Consider the following 17,648-nt stretch of genomic DNA (forward strand, 5'->3'; position numbering starts at 1 on the left):
GCTAACATTATTTCTAATGAAAGACAGTTTTCAAAGGATGTCCGCAAAAATTACATGTTCTTTTATTTTGGTACTATATGTAAGAATTATCTTCTGGGAAAGTGCACCCAGATAAAATCATGTGCTTCTTCTTTAAGGGGGAAAAAATAATATTTGGTCAATACCATTTGCTTCCCATGGAAAAAAAGTTAAATAATTGTATGGGAGTGTCTAGAGAGTCTTGACTCCATAACAACTATTTTATAGAGAAGTTCTCTTAAATCGAAGATCGAACCAGGCAATGTTTAGTTTATGATTCTATTTCAAAAATTTTTACTACTTTTTTCTTTTACCTGTCCTGCAAAGTGAGGGTGTTATAAGTTAACTAAGTAATGTAACACAGATTTTATATTTAAAAGATTTGGGAAAAGAGAGTAATAAGAAGTTTTTTCACTCTCTTCTCTCTTAGTTTGAGCACCAATCTCAGGTTTCAGGAAAGTGTGTGGATAGCGAAGAGGAGAAGAGATTAAAGTGTACTTTGTTTCCCTGAAGGTCTCAGAGCTCCTTTGGAAGAAGAGTAGCTTAGATAGCCTAACAGTTTGAGACAAGTAACATGGAAGGCAACTGACGTAAGGTTTATTGTAAAATAAACTCCTTGGTATTAATGTCAAAATAGGATAGATGTGTGGTCTATGATATTTGCTATTTAGTATGTTCTTCTGCCTTGTGGAAAGAAAGGCCGAATCCGTATCTTGTCTGGTTTCCAGCAGATGGCCATAGGTCAATTACTGCTCACCTGAATTACAAATTTTTTGAAGTAATTCTTTTTCACTGATGTTATTTAGGGCATAAGTGGTTAGTTTGACAATTAGAACAAAAATGTACTTAAAGAGAGTTTGTAAATTTAAAAAAAATATTGAGACTCTATAACCTAAATATAGAAAATACTTAATGAATATATCCAAAAGTAATTTTAATCTTCACAGCAGTGAAACGGTCCAGCGTTAATTTTAGATTTTTAAATTAGACAAAGAGTTATAGCCAAAGGGTACTGAAGAAATTGCTTAATATCAGCTTTTCCTTTAAGATTGGTGTAGGTTTAACGAATTTAAGTTAGCATATAAGACAGAGACAAAAAAATTAAAAAATAATTTTCAAAGTATATATACATCATCTTAAAATATCAACTGAATTGAGAGAAACTATGTTCTTTTTAATAGTTTTCCAAATGATAACTTCAGGAGATGTTGGAATAAGACAATGTATGACAGGCACAACTCTTCCAGAATAACTTCCATCTAGAGACCTGTGTTGATCAAACCCAGACTTTTCAGTTTTTGTAACCTAACAGTTTAATAACTTTTTGAAGAGAAGGAAGTAGAAAGGCTCTTGTACCAATATTTATGAGATTTTTTAGAATTTCCCCTCCAACTGAACTGATACTGATGTTGAAAGCAAATTTATGCATTTTAGAAGTTTTTTGTTGTTTTGTTTCTGAGCTAGGGCCTCACTATGTTTCCCAGGTTAGTCTGGGAACTCCTGGGCTCAAGTGATCCTCCTGCATTGCCTCAGCCTCCCAAGTAGCTGGGATTACAGGCACACCATTATGCCCAGCTCACGTTTTTTATTTTATTTTTTCATCTTTAAAGAGAAGTCACAGTAGAACTTCACAATTATCTGAAGAAAAAAAATCAGTATAATTTTTGGCATCCTTTTCAAATTTGACTTTAAAAAGCTGGTTAGTAGCATTCTGAAATAAATTCTTTCCTTCTCTAGATTTTTTGAAAAATATATTATTAACTGCTAGGACTCAGAACATTATACCCCAATATATGGTGTCTTGGCATGCAGAGTACTTTGAACTGAAGGGTATTGGAAGGGCCTCAGAAGGAAGGCCCCTCTGACCTTCTCTCACTCTCCTTTCTCCAGCTCTCCTCTCTCCCAAGGCGGCTCATAGAAATTAGAATTCTTTTCCCTCACAGCAAGCCATAAAACCTAAAAGGGTCATTCTGACCTACCTCCCCTGAAAATAGGTCAGAATACCCTTTTCTGATAGTTGTTCTTCCCTATATGGGGGGAAGGCATGCTAGACAGAAAGGTTGAGAAGAATGTGAAGAGACAGGCGTTGCTAAATTCTCTTCAGTTTATTATCATTAGGTCATACTCTTTTCGTCGAATCACATTTCTCCACAACTATTCACTTCTGTCTTCAGACTTAGCATACAAATGCAAAATTTTCTCTGGATTTGGGACTACATTTCTGAAGGCTCCCACATCATTAAAACTTTGTTAAATAAACACATTATGCATTTTTCTTGTTCATCTGTGTTTTGTTATAGTGGTGTCAGCTGTGACCCTTGCAATGGGTGAGAAAAAGACATTACGTTTTGCCATTACATAATAAGCAAACTAAATATTAGCAGCTGGATTTTGTCACTATAATTCTATAAATGGACAAATGGTTATCAGCTAACCATGGTTATCTACTCAGATTTGGGAAAACTTATCTCTTCTAATTTCCACTGTTGTAATAGGAGCAATTAATATTTAGATACTATTTTATTGGTGTTGTTATATTGCAGGATATGAGGGGGGAATAAAGTTCAAATGTATTTATATGCTATACATAAAGGATGTTTTTATTAATTGTGCATTCATATGTATTTATAAATAATAACTAATAATAGTAAATAATAATAGGGCATTGGGGGTTAGAAAAGAATGTGATAACCGTGGAGTGATCTCCAAGTAATTTTTTCATAAATAATATCACCTGAAATAAGAGGAATGCTTTGTGTTAAAACCTGAAGCTCTGTGAATGTTTATTGATGATGACAGCATTTCTTATAATTTAGTAATTTGCTTTGTAAATTAAGTCCTTTAAAGTATTCTATGAACCAAAAATATCAGCTGTGTATTGTATAACTATTTTTAAAAGTTTTTCCACCTGTTTTCCTTTGGGTTATCATTTTTCCAGGGGCAGAAACTATGACAAATTATCCAATTCCATAAAACCCAAGCTAGTCCACCATCCTGTATTCAATTGAAGGCACAATTCATCTACAAAGTGTTCTCATTGTATGTTTCATGTGGAGAAAGAAACCAATGTCATAAACGTGCTGCAGTTATTTTCCATTTCTTGTTTCTGCAGCAATAAAAGAAGAAAGAGAGTTAAACATTTATTTACTTGTCAAACTGGACAACATTCTTCAAAAAGAAAAATTATGTACTACCTTAACCACTTTAGCAATTTGAACTATCTAAGAGGAAAAATTTTAAATAAGATGGATTCCTTGTTAACTACTTTAATTTTTATTCAGTGGGTAACACTTTTCTTCCCTCTAGACATTTACCTCTCTCAAAATTAAGGAGTTATTTTAAAACCACTTCACTGTGTTTTTTGAAACCTAGGTTCTCTAGGAGACTGTCTATTCTGTACTTAAAATATACAAATACTGTATATGGTTGGAGGTATTGAAATGAAGAGTATATGCTGTTTATGTGCTTTTTAGTAAGTTCATGTTAAACCTTTAAGATGCCTTTACAATGAACATGTAAATGGATAATTCACTCGATAAGCCAGAAAAAGAAAAGAATTATCTTTTGTTACATTTAGAAGGTATAACATGTTCTTTAAAAACAAAATCTACTAATCGCACATTATTTGGAGAATAATGTACTGATTTTATGTTTTTTTTTTTGAGACGGAGGCTCGTTCTGTTGCCCAGGCTGGAGTGCAGTGGCACGATCTCGGTTCACTGCAACCTCTGCCTCCTGGGTTCAAGCAATTCTCCTGCTTCAGCCTCCCAAGTAGCTGGGATTACAGGTGCATGCCATCATGCTCAGTCAATTTTTTGTATTTTTAGTAGAGGTGGGGGGTTTCATCATGTTGGCCAGGCTGGTCTCGAACTCCTGACCTCAGATGATCCGCCTGCCTCGGCCTCCCAAAGTGCTGGGATTACAGGCATGAGCCACCGTGCCTGGCCTATGTACTGATTTTATAGGCAGAACAAAGAACAGGCACATTATCTCCCTTTAAAGTATTTTGTTTTATGATATGGAGAATAACTACACGAAAAGAAAAAAGAAAATTTGGACATGGGGTACAGTGTCTTTCATAGCTAGCAATAGTGATGAGACTTTACAAAAAGGATTCTTCCACTTTAATGAGGCTCCTTGTGCATATAGGAGATATCCTTTTTCTGTACAGAACTTGGGTTTTAAGATATTTGAGCATTCTATAGAATGTGGGCTACTGTTGTTATTAAATGTCTGGCTTTATTAATGAGATCATTTATTACTCATTGCCTGTGCCACCTGCAAACCCATCTATAACTAGGTTCAATATTGTTCTGATTAATTTTTCTTGACTATTTTCCTTTTCTTCTTTCTTTTTCCTGTTTAAACATGGAATGTGTGGAGCCATAGTTGTGGGAGTATCTGAATTCTAAATCAATATTTTCCAAAACATCATTTCCAAATTGACTTCAAGGTTGAATTGGCCATTGGCTGTTTTTTTTTGTTTTGTGAATGTAGAATTTTAAGTGCAAAACATCATGTGACAATTTTCTTCTTTGAGGCCAAAAAAACCAAATCACTAAAATTTTCACAACAATAACGTCAATCTTCTATGTCAGCAGTAGGGAAACTATGGTCTGTGAGCCAAATCAAGATCATCAAGATCACGGCCTACTTCTGTTTTAATAATCTGTGATGTAGCAATATGTTTTATATTTTATAGGGTTTTTTTTTTTGGAAAAATAAAGAAAAGAGAAGAATATGTAATGGAGACCTTATGGCCCACAGAACCTTAAATACTCACTATCTGGCTCCTTTAGAAAAGTCTGGTAGACACCTGCTGTACTATGAAAGTATTTATACATACAAGCATACAAAATGTTCCTCTTGTAACTCTAATTTCCAGCTCTTACATTTTTGCCTTGGGCTTGCAATCTATTAGTTCTCTCTTGTTTTCTAGCCCTCCCTTTTGAGTTCTTATACATAATCACATTCTTCTACAGTATAAATTAAAAGGTCTCTAAAATGACATGTGCCATGGGCACAATAGAGGAGCATGTTGGTGCTTGTGTATGTAATCAAGTGAATTTAAATGAGATTAATAACTGCCCTTCATTTTTCACTTTTCTATATTTGTTAACATAATGATCTTTGTGATTTATTTCATTCATTCTAACCTGCAAATATTAATAAACTCTGTGTACAGTAAATAAGATACAGCTCCTGCCCTTATGTGTTTACAGTTTGATGAAGAATACAGAAAGTTAAGTAGGCATTACAATACACTCTCGTAACTACTATATACTACTATACAACTATGTAGGTCAGAATACAGAAAGTTAAGTAGGCATTAAAATACACTCTCATAACTACTACATACTACTATACAACTATGTAGGTCAGAGTAGGGAAACAAAATCAAACAGTGAGTATTATGGAAGGCATTTAGAACAATTGCATTTTGCGTTCGGCTGGCTATTAACATGCAAATTTCTAGCTTCATGAGCTTTACATAGAAACATTGCAATTAGTATCCCAATATTTTCAAGAAAAATTAAATAACTTTCTAACAGTTGTAGCCTGTTACTGCTTAGAAAATGAAAAAGAAAAAAAAGATGATGGCAGAACATGTATTTTCATGACAGCAAATCTTTAGACCTTTTGAGAAATCCCTTTAACTAGAAAGCAATTGTTCCATTTTAAAGTAAAGCTCACTGGCAGTGTCATTTTGAACTTCAAAGTGATGTCAGTTTCATCTCTTAGGGAGCAAATGGTCAGTCATGCAGGTCTTGTCAGCAGTAACAAGACATTTCAAACTGGGGACCCTGGAAAACAAAAAGTGGAATTATATTTTATTTTTTCAATAGATACGACTTCATTAACTTTAAAGGTAAACATTTGATCTCAGTTTGCTTACTCTAGCTGTCCAATTCAGTAGCCATTAATCACAGAGAGCTACTCGATGCAAATAAATTTAAATTTAATTTAATTTAAAATTCAGTTTCTTAATCACAGAAGCCATATTTCAAATGCTTGGTAGCTGGATGTGGCTAGTGGCTACTATACTGAACAATGAAGATAAAGGAAATTTCCAACATCACAGGAAGTTCTATTAGAAAGCACTGACTGTTTCATTGATCACAGGAAAGTCACATCTATTAAGTTCCCCAAATAGCAGTTGTTTGTCATATACCCATTCAGACAACTTCTTTTTGTAATTGCACTTCAAAGAATAAATTTTTGAACTTGAGTTATTGCTTTAGCTAGATATAAACTCTTCCAAAGTTTTCTTCTTCAAATAAGATCTACACCTTGCAAAGCCCTTGTAACCCTATTTACTTTTCATTATGTATTCAGACTTTAAAGGTCTTTAGGAAGCTAATGTAAGTATAGAAAAGTGCACGTAGTTCAATAAATAATCTCAAAATGAACATTCTCATGTAACCCACACCAAAGTCCATAAATAGAACATCACTTATTATCATTTTACTTACTGAGTAATTTTTTAAAGAGATTTTAAGTTCTTACCATTTTGTGTAATTAAATTAAAAGTTTCATAGAGTAAATTTGGGTTATTCATGGAATACCCAATTTATAAATTATCAATTTTCACTTTTCTTATTTTTCTCTTTCACAATGCTAATAATTTTAGCCTATTTTTTCAATTATAGTAATTCACTCCTTCCCCTATCCGTAGTTTGGTCATGTGGATAGAGTCAAGGAGGAGATAGTCAAAGGCCAAATAATCAAAATTGAAGTAACTATATGCTGTCGTTGGGTGGTTTCACTGTCACTTTTTATTGGCATCCAATATCCTGAAAATCTGAACCACACATCTACTAAATGATATGGCCATCCATATATTTTCTTTATTTCAATTCTACATCTTTGCTATTTAAGAATGCAAAATTTGATCAATATAACTTTCAATTGTGTCATAGTAAAACATATAAAAGCTATATTGTGTGTGATATTTTAAAAGTACATTTCATAGAGTTGACAACTATGACTTAAAGGTTAAAATATCTCTCTCCACTTACTCAATTACATACGTGTTCTACAATTATAGTTTTGGACTTAACAAGTCCTCACTTAACAAGGTATTAAAGATATGTCACATAGACCACCTCATGCAAATTCATTTAGCTTTTTCGTGCATCAGTTATGTGTTTTGTTTTGTGCCTTAGGAATGCCAAGCTTTTATGTACCTTGGGAAAATGAAATAATGAATATCTTTTTTTCTATAGGAAAAGCAGAATACTTTTATTTCCTAAGAAATCGTATCTAAAATAAAATTTTACTCAGTAGTTTGAGGAGTAGGCCATCTTAATTATTAAGTGCTTAAAAGCAATGCTAGTATAATAATTTCAACTGAAAACTAATTCCAACTAATTTCCATAGGCATTCATCACAGTTTTACTTATTGTAGACAAAGGAACCTTCAATGAGGATTAATGGACTGTTAGGATGAGCTCTGAGATATTTGAACTCTCTAAAATTGTATCCTAAGCTGTGGATGTGTATATATTTGAAATGCCCATACCTTTAGATTAATGTAGATTAATTTAATTATTTTTTGGATTTATCCTTTCTGTTCTATCCGTGCTACCACTGCCCTAATTTAGATTCTCCCTATCTTTTACACGAACTGGTCTATAGGCTCATGGCTTGACCCACAAAAGGCTGTCTCTTATAAAGCCGTTACAGAGCTCCAGCAGCTGTTGAAAATAAAAAGTGGAGATAAACAGAAGCATTTGCTTTGAGATTTTGTAAGTTCTCTCCAGTGATTCAAGTCTGAATTTTTTCACAGGTGAACATGTTTCTCTCTTGTCTGCTCCAACTGGCCAAACTCATGACTTGCCACTCTTCACTTTAAACTCAGAGTGTTCTTGTCTTTGGAATATTCTTTCTTATTCCTTTTTAGATAACTATTCGTACTCTGTAATTTCACTAAGACATTCTCTTCTTGTCTCCAAAAATTCTTCACAGGCTGGATAGTTGTGTTAATATTTTGTTTGCCTCTCTAATACCTGGGCACATCACTATCATTATAATTACCACAGTATGTGTGTAGCTTTAATGTGTGTATGTGCGTGTGTGTGTGTGTGTGTGTGTGAGAGAGAGAGAGAGAGAGGTTTCACTTGACAGTGAACTTCTTGAGAGTAGGGCCTATGTTACTGATTTTTCCATCCGTAGTATCAAGCACAAGGTCTGAGACACCAAAGGTGCTCAATAAATTCATGGCAAGTGAATAAATAAATGACTGAAGGAAGCATTTTTAGATCTGCTCATTTATTTAAAAGAATTCATTTCAATTCAAACTTGTTTTCACATACATACACATTAAAGGCCTGATAGTTCTATTAACATAATTCGATTACCTTGTTAACTTACTTGACAAACTTTTTCGTGGTGCGAATGTGAAAATCATACAAAAATATCAGGCTGGAGTTGGTCACATCAGTATTTGAAGAGATCAGAAAGATCATCCTTTTACAATTGAGGAATCGGAGGATTAAATTCAGTGGGTAGGCAGGAAGAAACATGACATGGCACCACCCAGGCTTAGTAGTTCTGTATTCCTTGGGCAAAGCTGTTTAACATACTTAATTCTCACTTTTTACATCTTTAAGATGAAATAATAATGCCCAATTAATTTACAGAAAACCACTTTCACCATTTTGATTTTTTTTTTGTAACCTAACTTCCTCCAATGTATTTTTCTGATGTTTGAGAGAGGAAATGGGGAAGAAAAGGGAAGAAGGGTAAAAGGAGGAGAAAATGAGAATGTAGACTACAAAAAATTTTTAAGATCTTAGTATTTATTTGAAAATGCAAAAGATCCTGGATAGGCAAACAGTCTTGACAGAATGACCGAACCTGGAGGCACACACTACTTGACATCAAAATATTCCACAAAGTAAACAAGACAGCATGATAGTGGCACAGAAACAGACACCCAGACCAATGGAACATAATAGAGAGCTCAAAAATAAATTCATGCATATATAGATAATTGATTTTTTATAAAGGTGCCAAGAACACATATTGAGAACAGGATAGTCTCTTTAATAAACGGTGCAGGGAAAATTGGATATCCACATGCAAACTGATGAAACTAGATCCCTACCTACCACCATATACAAAAATCAATTCTAAATGAATTAAGGACCTACATGAAAGACCTCAAACTATGAAACTAGAAGAAAGCATAAGGGAAATACTTCATGAAATTGAACTTGGCAAGGATTTTAAAAATAAGACCTCAAAGCACAGGCAACAAAAAGCAAAAATTAAAAATGAGATTACATCAAGTTAAAAAGATTCTGCACAGCCAACGAAACAATCAACAGAATGGAGACATAACCTACAAAATGGATGAAAGTATTTTCAAAGTATGCAATGACAAGGGGTTAAAATCCAGACTATATAAGGAACTCAAACAAATTAGTACCAAAAAATAATAATAACTTGATTAAAAATGGGCAAAAGACCAAAATAGGCAACTATCAAAACCAGACACACAAATAGCCAACAAATACATTTTAAAAAGCAAAATATCACTAATTATCAGGGAAATGCAAATCAAACCAGAGAAGATATCACCCCATACTTGTTAGAATGGTTATTATCAAAAGAACAAAAACATAACAAATACTAGCAAGAATGTGGAGAAAAGGGAACTCTTATGCACTGTTGGTGAGAATGTAAATTAGTACAGCCATTATAGAAAACAATATAAAGATTTTTAAGAAAAATAGAACTGTCATATGGTCCAACAATCTCAGTACTGGGTACATGTTCAAAGGAAATGAAATCAGTATGTCAAAGAGATATCTGCACTTCATATTTATTGCAGCACTATTTACAATATCCAAGATATGGATCAATGTAAATGCCCATCTACAGATGAATGAATAAAGAAAATGTGATATATATATATGTAGAGAGAGACAGATATAGATATATCAGACACACACACAATAGAATGCTACTCAGCCATAAAACAGAATGTGCTCTCTCTCTCCTCCCTCTCTGTCTCTCGCTCTCTCTCTGTGACACACACACACAGACACAAACACACACACACACACACACACACACACACACACACACACACTGGAATGCTATTCAGGCATAAAACAATGAAATCCTGTGATTTGCAACAACATGGATACACCTGGAGAATATTATGTTAAGTGAAATAAGTCAGGCATAGAAAGACAAATACTGCATCATCTCAGTCATACGTAGAATCCAAAAAAGTTTATTTCATAGAAATAGAGAGTAGAATACTGGTTACCAGAGGCTGAGGTGAGTAGATGGGAGGGAGGACCTGAAGAGGTTGGTCAACTGTACAAAATTAGGGTTGAACAAAAAGAATAAGTGCTGATGTTTAATTACAGCGTAGGGTGACTATAGCAAATAGCAATGTAATGTATATTTCAAGGTAGCTAGAAGAGAAGATTTTTAACGTTATCACCACAAAGAAATGATGAATGTTTAAAGTGATGGATTTGTGACTATATTGATTTGGTCATTATACAATATATATATTCACTGAAACATCATACTATAGCCCAGAAACATGTATAATAATTATGTGCCAGTTATAAATAAAACACAAATTTTTAAAAAGCTAAGAAAAGACTACAAAAATTTGTAAAAATCATATAATATTATATTTATGGTTTTCTATTCCCTGATTTTCACTTTTTAAGTGTGACATTTAGTTATTGCATAGTATTCCTTCACATGGATACACCATATTTATTTAATAGCTTTTCCATTTTTGTTCAGCAAAAGTTTCTGCTTTCACACAACTACATGTCATGTGGCCTTCAGCATGAATCACTTCCTGTATTGGGAATCATTTCTTAATTGCCAGTTCCCCAGAATGAAAAGTTTCTGAGACATATCTCCAAGACTCTGTATCTATCTGTATTGGCTTCAACAATGTATTGACTACCCTTTCACCAACATAGGAACAATTATTGCATTTTAGAATAGACATCTTTAATGACAATGGAAACTATCTTCCCCCTCTTTATACACTAGTTGGACCTTCTTCTTATACTCATGGGAATTTTTGAGAACTTGAGCATATATTGTTTCCCTCTTGAAGGGGGTCCTGTCAACTGTGGTGGCATTTCTGACATCTGAGAGGGAAACAGCTGTAATTGAAGCAATAAAGCTAGTGGCTGAGGCAGATGCTCTTTGGAAATGCCTCATCTTCTTTTAGAACTCGAATTGTGACAGGCAGGTACAGCAGACAAGTTTATGTTTATGTGTAAAGTGATACGTGATTATCTTTCCCATACACTCAAAGTTTTATTTATTTCGACTACATTATACAGATGCTGCTATCTGCAGGATATGGAGAATATGCTAAGTAATATGTCAACCTCGACACCTCAATAGATAGAACTTATTTGCTCATCATGTTAACATATTGGGCCACATTTTTCCAGAGTGTGAATTACTCCCATGCAGGAAATTTCCACCTGAGAAGCATCATTAACTCTTTCACGGTACCAGCAATCTGGTTATCAAATCCTCTTTACTGAACTAAAATTCTACATTCAGAAAGGTAAGGAAGAGGTCTGTATTCCTTCTCCTTATTTTTGTGTAGGACTATTTCAGTAAAGAATGGCTAAGGGTGTGAATTCTAAGGAAGGATTCCTGGGTTCAAATCCTTTCTCCACAAAGTATATAACTCCTCTATTTTTCAGTTTCCTCAGAGGTAAATAATACCTACCACATAGGTTTATTGTGAAAATTAAATAAATGTATACATATTAAGTACTTAGATAGAACTTTAATACTAAAGGTAAGCACTCAATATGTGTTAGCCGTTATATTATATTGTTACATGTGCTATTATTGTCACTATTATTTTAATAATCTTCAAGAAAAATTGCACGTCCTACTTCCATGTTGTTGAGACCTGAGTGTCCATGTAACACCTGGTACTCTCTGAGACAGTAAATAACTCTGGGAAAATACAGTTAGTGGACTAAAATTAAAGTCATTGTCCATTTAAAAAAATTATAAGTGAGTTGTACAGATAATCACAGTTCACATCATTGTTATTGTGTCCTTCAATATGAACTCTTAGGAACATAAAGATTTAGGTCACCATGTCCTGAGGTAGTAAATTGTTTTGGAAGAAAATAGCTACATTGATAGGTTCTGGTTTGCTTATTGGCATTTGGTTTGTGGGTCCAACAGCGGCACAAAGATTTTGAAAATCTGTATTCAAGACCAGCTGTGCCTCTTAGTAGGATGACCTTGCACTGCTCAGTGTCTCTGTTTTTCAGATCTTTATCAATTTTTGTAGGACTTGGTAGTCTCTGAGATGTCTGTGAGAGCTAACGTCTTATGATTAAGTCCGCCAAGGACATTTTTCTTATACTTTAAAGAATGAGTTCTCCTTTCAGTTCCTCAAGTAGACAAACCTTTATGGTATAATAAATTGACAGTAAAGTTATTCTGATTATACTTGCCATTGCAGAAATAATCCAATGATGTGTTTCAGGTAAGGTATAAATTGTCTGGATAAGACCCCACACCCGACTAAGTTAGATTAAGTTTCTGATATAATAAGCTAATAAACAAAATCATATCAAAAGTGAGCTGGTCACACAGAGAATTGGCAGCCGCAGCCAATACCAGAATAGCTTTGATTGGTCACCTGTTTCTAAAGGGATTACTCAGTAGTGCCATTGTCTGAGCAAAGCAGTTCTCTCCAGGCTTTGAGAAACTCACTTCTTTGTAGAGTCAAACTCTTTTAAATTTAGTGTGTGCCTTTCTGTGACTTTATAATGTTTGACACTACCTTAGTCAGTTTGGGCTGCCATAACAGAATACTAAAGACTGGGAGGCTTTAACAACACAATTTATTTTTCACAGTTCTGGCAGCTGAAAGCCCAAGATCAAGGGGCCATCTTGGTCATGTTCTTGGTAAAGATCCCTTTCCTGTTTACAGAGTGTATCTTCGTATGGTAGAGAGAGGGAAAGTGGCAAGCTTTCTGTGTCTCTCCTTTAAAGGGTACTAATTCCATCAGGAGGGCTCTACCCACATGACCTAATTACCTGCCAAAGGCGGTGGGAGTCTTATTACATCAGGGGTTAGTTTTTTTTTTTTTTTTTTTTTTTTTTTTTTTTTTTTTTTTTTTGTTGAGACGGAGTCTCGCTCTGTCACCCGGGCTGGAGTGCAGTGGCCGGATCTCAGCTCACTGCAAGCTCCGCCTCCCGGGTTTACACCATTCTCCTGCCTCAGCCTCCCGAGTAGCTGGGACTACAGGCGCCCGCCACCTCGCCCGGCTAGTTTTTTGTATTTTTAGTAGAGACGGGGTTTCACCGTGTTAGCCAGGATGGTCTCGATCTCCTGACCTCGTGATCCACCCGTCTCGGCCTCCCAAAGTGCTGGGATTACAGGCTTGAGCCACCGCGCTCGGCCAGGGGGTTAGTTTTTTAACATATGAATGTGGGAGGTACACGAACACTCAGTCCATTGCAGGTACTTCATGGTTCTTGAAATGAACACAGTATCAACAGGTCGTATTTTCATCCAGGAGGAAAAGGCCCAACTGTTGCCCAGATGTCGCTGGTAAACAGTGCTTCCAGATTTGTAGTGTCCTGGTATGCCTATGTTTACATTGTGAACCAAGACCTGTTGATCTAATGGCAGACCCTTGCATCTCCCCATTCACCACTGCTTATGAGGAAATACTAAAAGCTGTTTTATTTGTATCTGTACCTCTTGTTCAAGATAAAGCAGTATTTTGGTGGTCCATTGACACATTGATTACAGTGGAGCCATGTTTGACTGAGAAATTAGGATTTAAAGTCAGTAGTTACGGTGAAAACCATGTCTAGTAAAATTGCCCTTAGAAATCCATTAAGTTGGACATAAAGTGCATTGTAAATAGATTTGTGTATGCAATCTTATGCAGTAAAGTAGTATTTAAAAATAGTACAGTAGGCCAGGTGTGGTGGCTCATGCCTATAATCCCAGAACTTTGGGAGGCCAAGGAGGGAGGATCACCTGAGGTCAGGAGTTTGAGCCAGCCTGGCCAACAAGGTGAAACCCATTTCCACTAAAAGTACAAAATTAGCTGGGTGTGGTGGTGCATGCCTGTGATCCTAGCTATTTGGGAGGCTGAGGCAGGAAAATCACTTGAACCTGGGAGGCAGAGGTTGCAGTGAGCAGAGATCATGCCATTGCACTCCAGTATGGGCAACAAGAGTGAAACTCTGTCTCAAAAAATAAATAAATAAAATAAAAATTAAAAAATAAAGATACTACAGTAGTGTCCTCATATTCTTGGAGGGATACATTCCGAGACCCCAAATGGATGCTGGAAACCATACATTTTACCAGACTGTACATATACTGTACCATGTTTTTATTTTTACCATGCATGCATACCTTACGATGAATTTCCAAATTAGGCACAGTGAGAGATTAACAACAACAATAATAAAGTAGAAAAATTAGAACAATCTACTGTAATACAAGTTATGTGAATGTGGTCTCTCTCTGTTTCTCTCTTTCTCAAAATATCTTAATATTTTTGAACTGCAGTTGACCACAGGTAAGTGATGCCATGAAAAAGCAAAACCACAATAAGAATGCACTACTGTATTTCTAAACTAGACTTAACACAGTGCACAGCGCTCACACTGACATAGTCTCCCAGAAACATACCCACTGTAGGCGCGGCTACTTCATGCCCCCCTGTTCACTGTTCCTGACCCTTTGGGTTATATTCATTTCAGGAAAGGGAAGACAGAGTCACTCAAGACACTAATACTGTTTCTCTTCTTCTCTTTTTGATTCCCCAGATGTCTATATTTGGAATATTGTAAGCTAAATGCACAGTGATATGACTCCTCCATAACTAAGGTAAGCAATATATCCATTGAGGGAAGAGATGAACTAAAAGACTTCTAAATGATAGGCTTCTGCAGGGAATCAGTTTAAATTACCTTTTGATGAGTCAAAGAACATTTATTAAATATCCATGTTATGGATTGAATGTTTGTGTCTCTCCCCACCATTCATATAGTGGAGCCCTAAACCCTAATGTGATGGGACTTAGAGGTGAGGCCTGAAGGGAATTATTAGGTTTAGATGAGGTAATGAGAGAGGTGTCTTCATAATGAGATTCGTGTCCTTACTAGAAGAGGAGGAGCTTGCTTTCTCTCTCCATGAGCACACCCTAGAAAAGTCATGTGAGGACACAGCCAACGCCAGAGGTAGCCATCTGCAAGCCAGGAAGCAGACACTCACCAGACACACAAGCTGCTGCCACCTTCATCTTGGACTTCAAAGCTTCCAGAACTGTGAGAAATAAATGTCTGTTGTTTAAGCTGTCCATAGTATTTTGTTACAGCAGCCTGAGCTGACTAAAATAACCTACTATCTGTTTGATCTAGATTTTTTAATCCAGGAAAAAAAATACCTTGCCTGTCTGCATGCAAATGTAAGTGCGATGCATAGTAGAGATGGCATTAGAAATCACTGAATAAAAAATAGATGGGTAAATAAATAACCTGGAGGCCTTTTGCTATGCATTTAGAACATATAAATAATTCTGTACATTTCAAGTACACAAAAATCAGTTCCATGTAGGTTAATACCTAATTATATAAACATTAATTTCTAAAAAATCAAATATGTAACTTTTTATACACTCAGAATGGAGAATGGTTTTTTAAATGAAAAATAAAATTACAGAACTTGAATAAAAGAGTTGATAAATTGGTCTACATTAACATTTTAAAATGTCATGTTCTACTGAGACTCTGTCTCTACCAAAAATTTAAAAATTAGCCAGGAATCGTAGAACACATCTGTAGTCCTGGCTACTCAAAAGACTGAAAAGGGAAGGATTGCTTGAGCCAAGGCGTTTGAGGCTGCAGTGAGCTATGATCACATCACTGCACTCTGCCTGGGTGACAGAGAGAGTCTATCTCTAAAACAAACAAACAAACAAACAAATAAATAAATAAAAGTCCTGGTCAACCAAAAATACTATAAACAAAGGTAGTAAAGTTACTGACTGGGGGTAGTTATTTGCAACATATATAAACAACGTAGGATCAGTATTTCAAATTTATAAAGAATTCCTACAAATTAACACAGAAAATGACAATAACTAATAGAAACATAGACAAAAAATTCAAGCAGGCAATTTCCAGAAGAGAGCAGATTGGATTGACCAATGAAGAAGTTAACAAGATGCTCAACATTTCTAGAAATTGTTGAAATTTATGTAAAAACATTGAGATAATGTTTCACACCTATCAGACTGCTAAAACATTTTAAATTCTTAAAATAACATGTGTTGGCAAATATGCTTAGAAAGGGAAATTCTTAGACCCTATTGTCTGAATAGATTACTAAAACCAATTTGCAGAGCAATTTTGTAGTATCTAGTAAGTAAAAATATGTATATTTTCAACCTAGCCATTAACTGTGATTCAAGAAAAACTCACTGGTATGTGAGCAAGGAAATATAAATAGACTTAATTATGGCATTATTTGTATTAAAAATAATATACAAATATGCTTGTTAGAAGGTCTTTCTTTTACTTGTTCTTTCATATACTTATTTGTTTGATTTACATAGTCTGCATACTTAATCACTTTAAGACCTCTAATATTATGTCTATTAAGTAGAACCGACAGTTTTCTCCTATTACCAGAGAAAAACATCACTTTACACCAACCCAGTACCTTATAAAACCAGTAGGCAGGCTGCAGGGGTTGGCAGTAGAGAAACAGCCTCTAGTTGATGGCTGGGTGTCAGGGGTCACTGCAGGAGAGAAATAAAAGGGCACTTTCAAACTGGTACAATGCCTCACACTTGTAATCTCACCTAGTCAAGAGGCTGAGGCAGGAGGATCACTTGAGCTCCGGAGTTTGAAACCAGCCTGGGCAACCTAGTGAGACCTAACCTCTACTAAAAAAAAAAAAAAAAAAAATTAGCCAGGCATGGTGTCACCTGTATTCTCAGCTACCTGGGAGGCTGAAGTGGGATAATGGCTTGAGCCTGGGAGTTCGAAGCTCCAGTGGGCCGTGATAGTATCCCTGCACTCCAGCCTGGATGACACAGTGAGACCCTGTCTCCCTCCCCCTAAAAAGAAAGGAAAGAAACAGGAAAAAGAAAAGGGCACTTTCAGATAGGAAAGACTTGATTGGCTTTGTGGAATACTCACACAACAGAGCCCAAGAACACAGCTGAAGCAAATTATTTGGAACTACGTCTCAGCATTGGCCAAGTCTCAGAGGCAACGTTAAGAGGAAATAAAGCATGTGGCATATCAAATAGAGTAACATTTATTGGGTCCTTATTCTGTGCTGAGCATAATGTAAATGTGGTGTATATATAAAGCTTAAAGAAACAGGCAAAATGTTGTTTTATATCCTTCAGAGAGAAATCATTTTGTAAAAGAATGAAACTATACATAAGAATGTATAGTTTCTCCTAAAAAATTTAGGAGAGTATGCCCTCAGGAAGTGATGTTCAGAGGGGGAGAAATGTGATTGATTGTACAGTTCACAGATAGCTTCAGCTCTATCTGTAAAGATCAAGTTCTTTAAGAAAAATTTGAAGCAAATATGGCAAACTGAAGCTATG

The 17,648-nt window shown here is 35.4% G+C and overlaps 1 long non-coding RNA gene across 1 annotated transcript in view; it reads right to left on the reverse strand.

Annotated features, from left to right (window-relative positions):
- Nucleotides 1-2,770: 2,770 nt before the first annotated feature.
- Nucleotides 2,771-17,648, reverse strand: part of LOC104661784 — a 170,651-nt gene continuing 155,773 nt past the window's right edge. The window contains exons 3-4 of the long non-coding RNA XR_004059654.1: nt 5,713-5,822; nt 2,771-3,124 (exon numbers count right to left, since the gene is read on the reverse strand). This is a non-coding gene — a long non-coding RNA (uncharacterized LOC104661784). The remainder of the gene's footprint in view (nt 3,125-5,712; nt 5,823-17,648) is intronic.

This window comes from Rhinopithecus roxellana, chromosome 1, assembly GCF_007565055.1.
Source record: "Rhinopithecus roxellana isolate Shanxi Qingling chromosome 1, ASM756505v1, whole genome shotgun sequence".
In the NCBI taxonomy this organism is placed as follows: Eukaryota; Metazoa; Chordata; class Mammalia; order Primates; family Cercopithecidae; genus Rhinopithecus; species Rhinopithecus roxellana.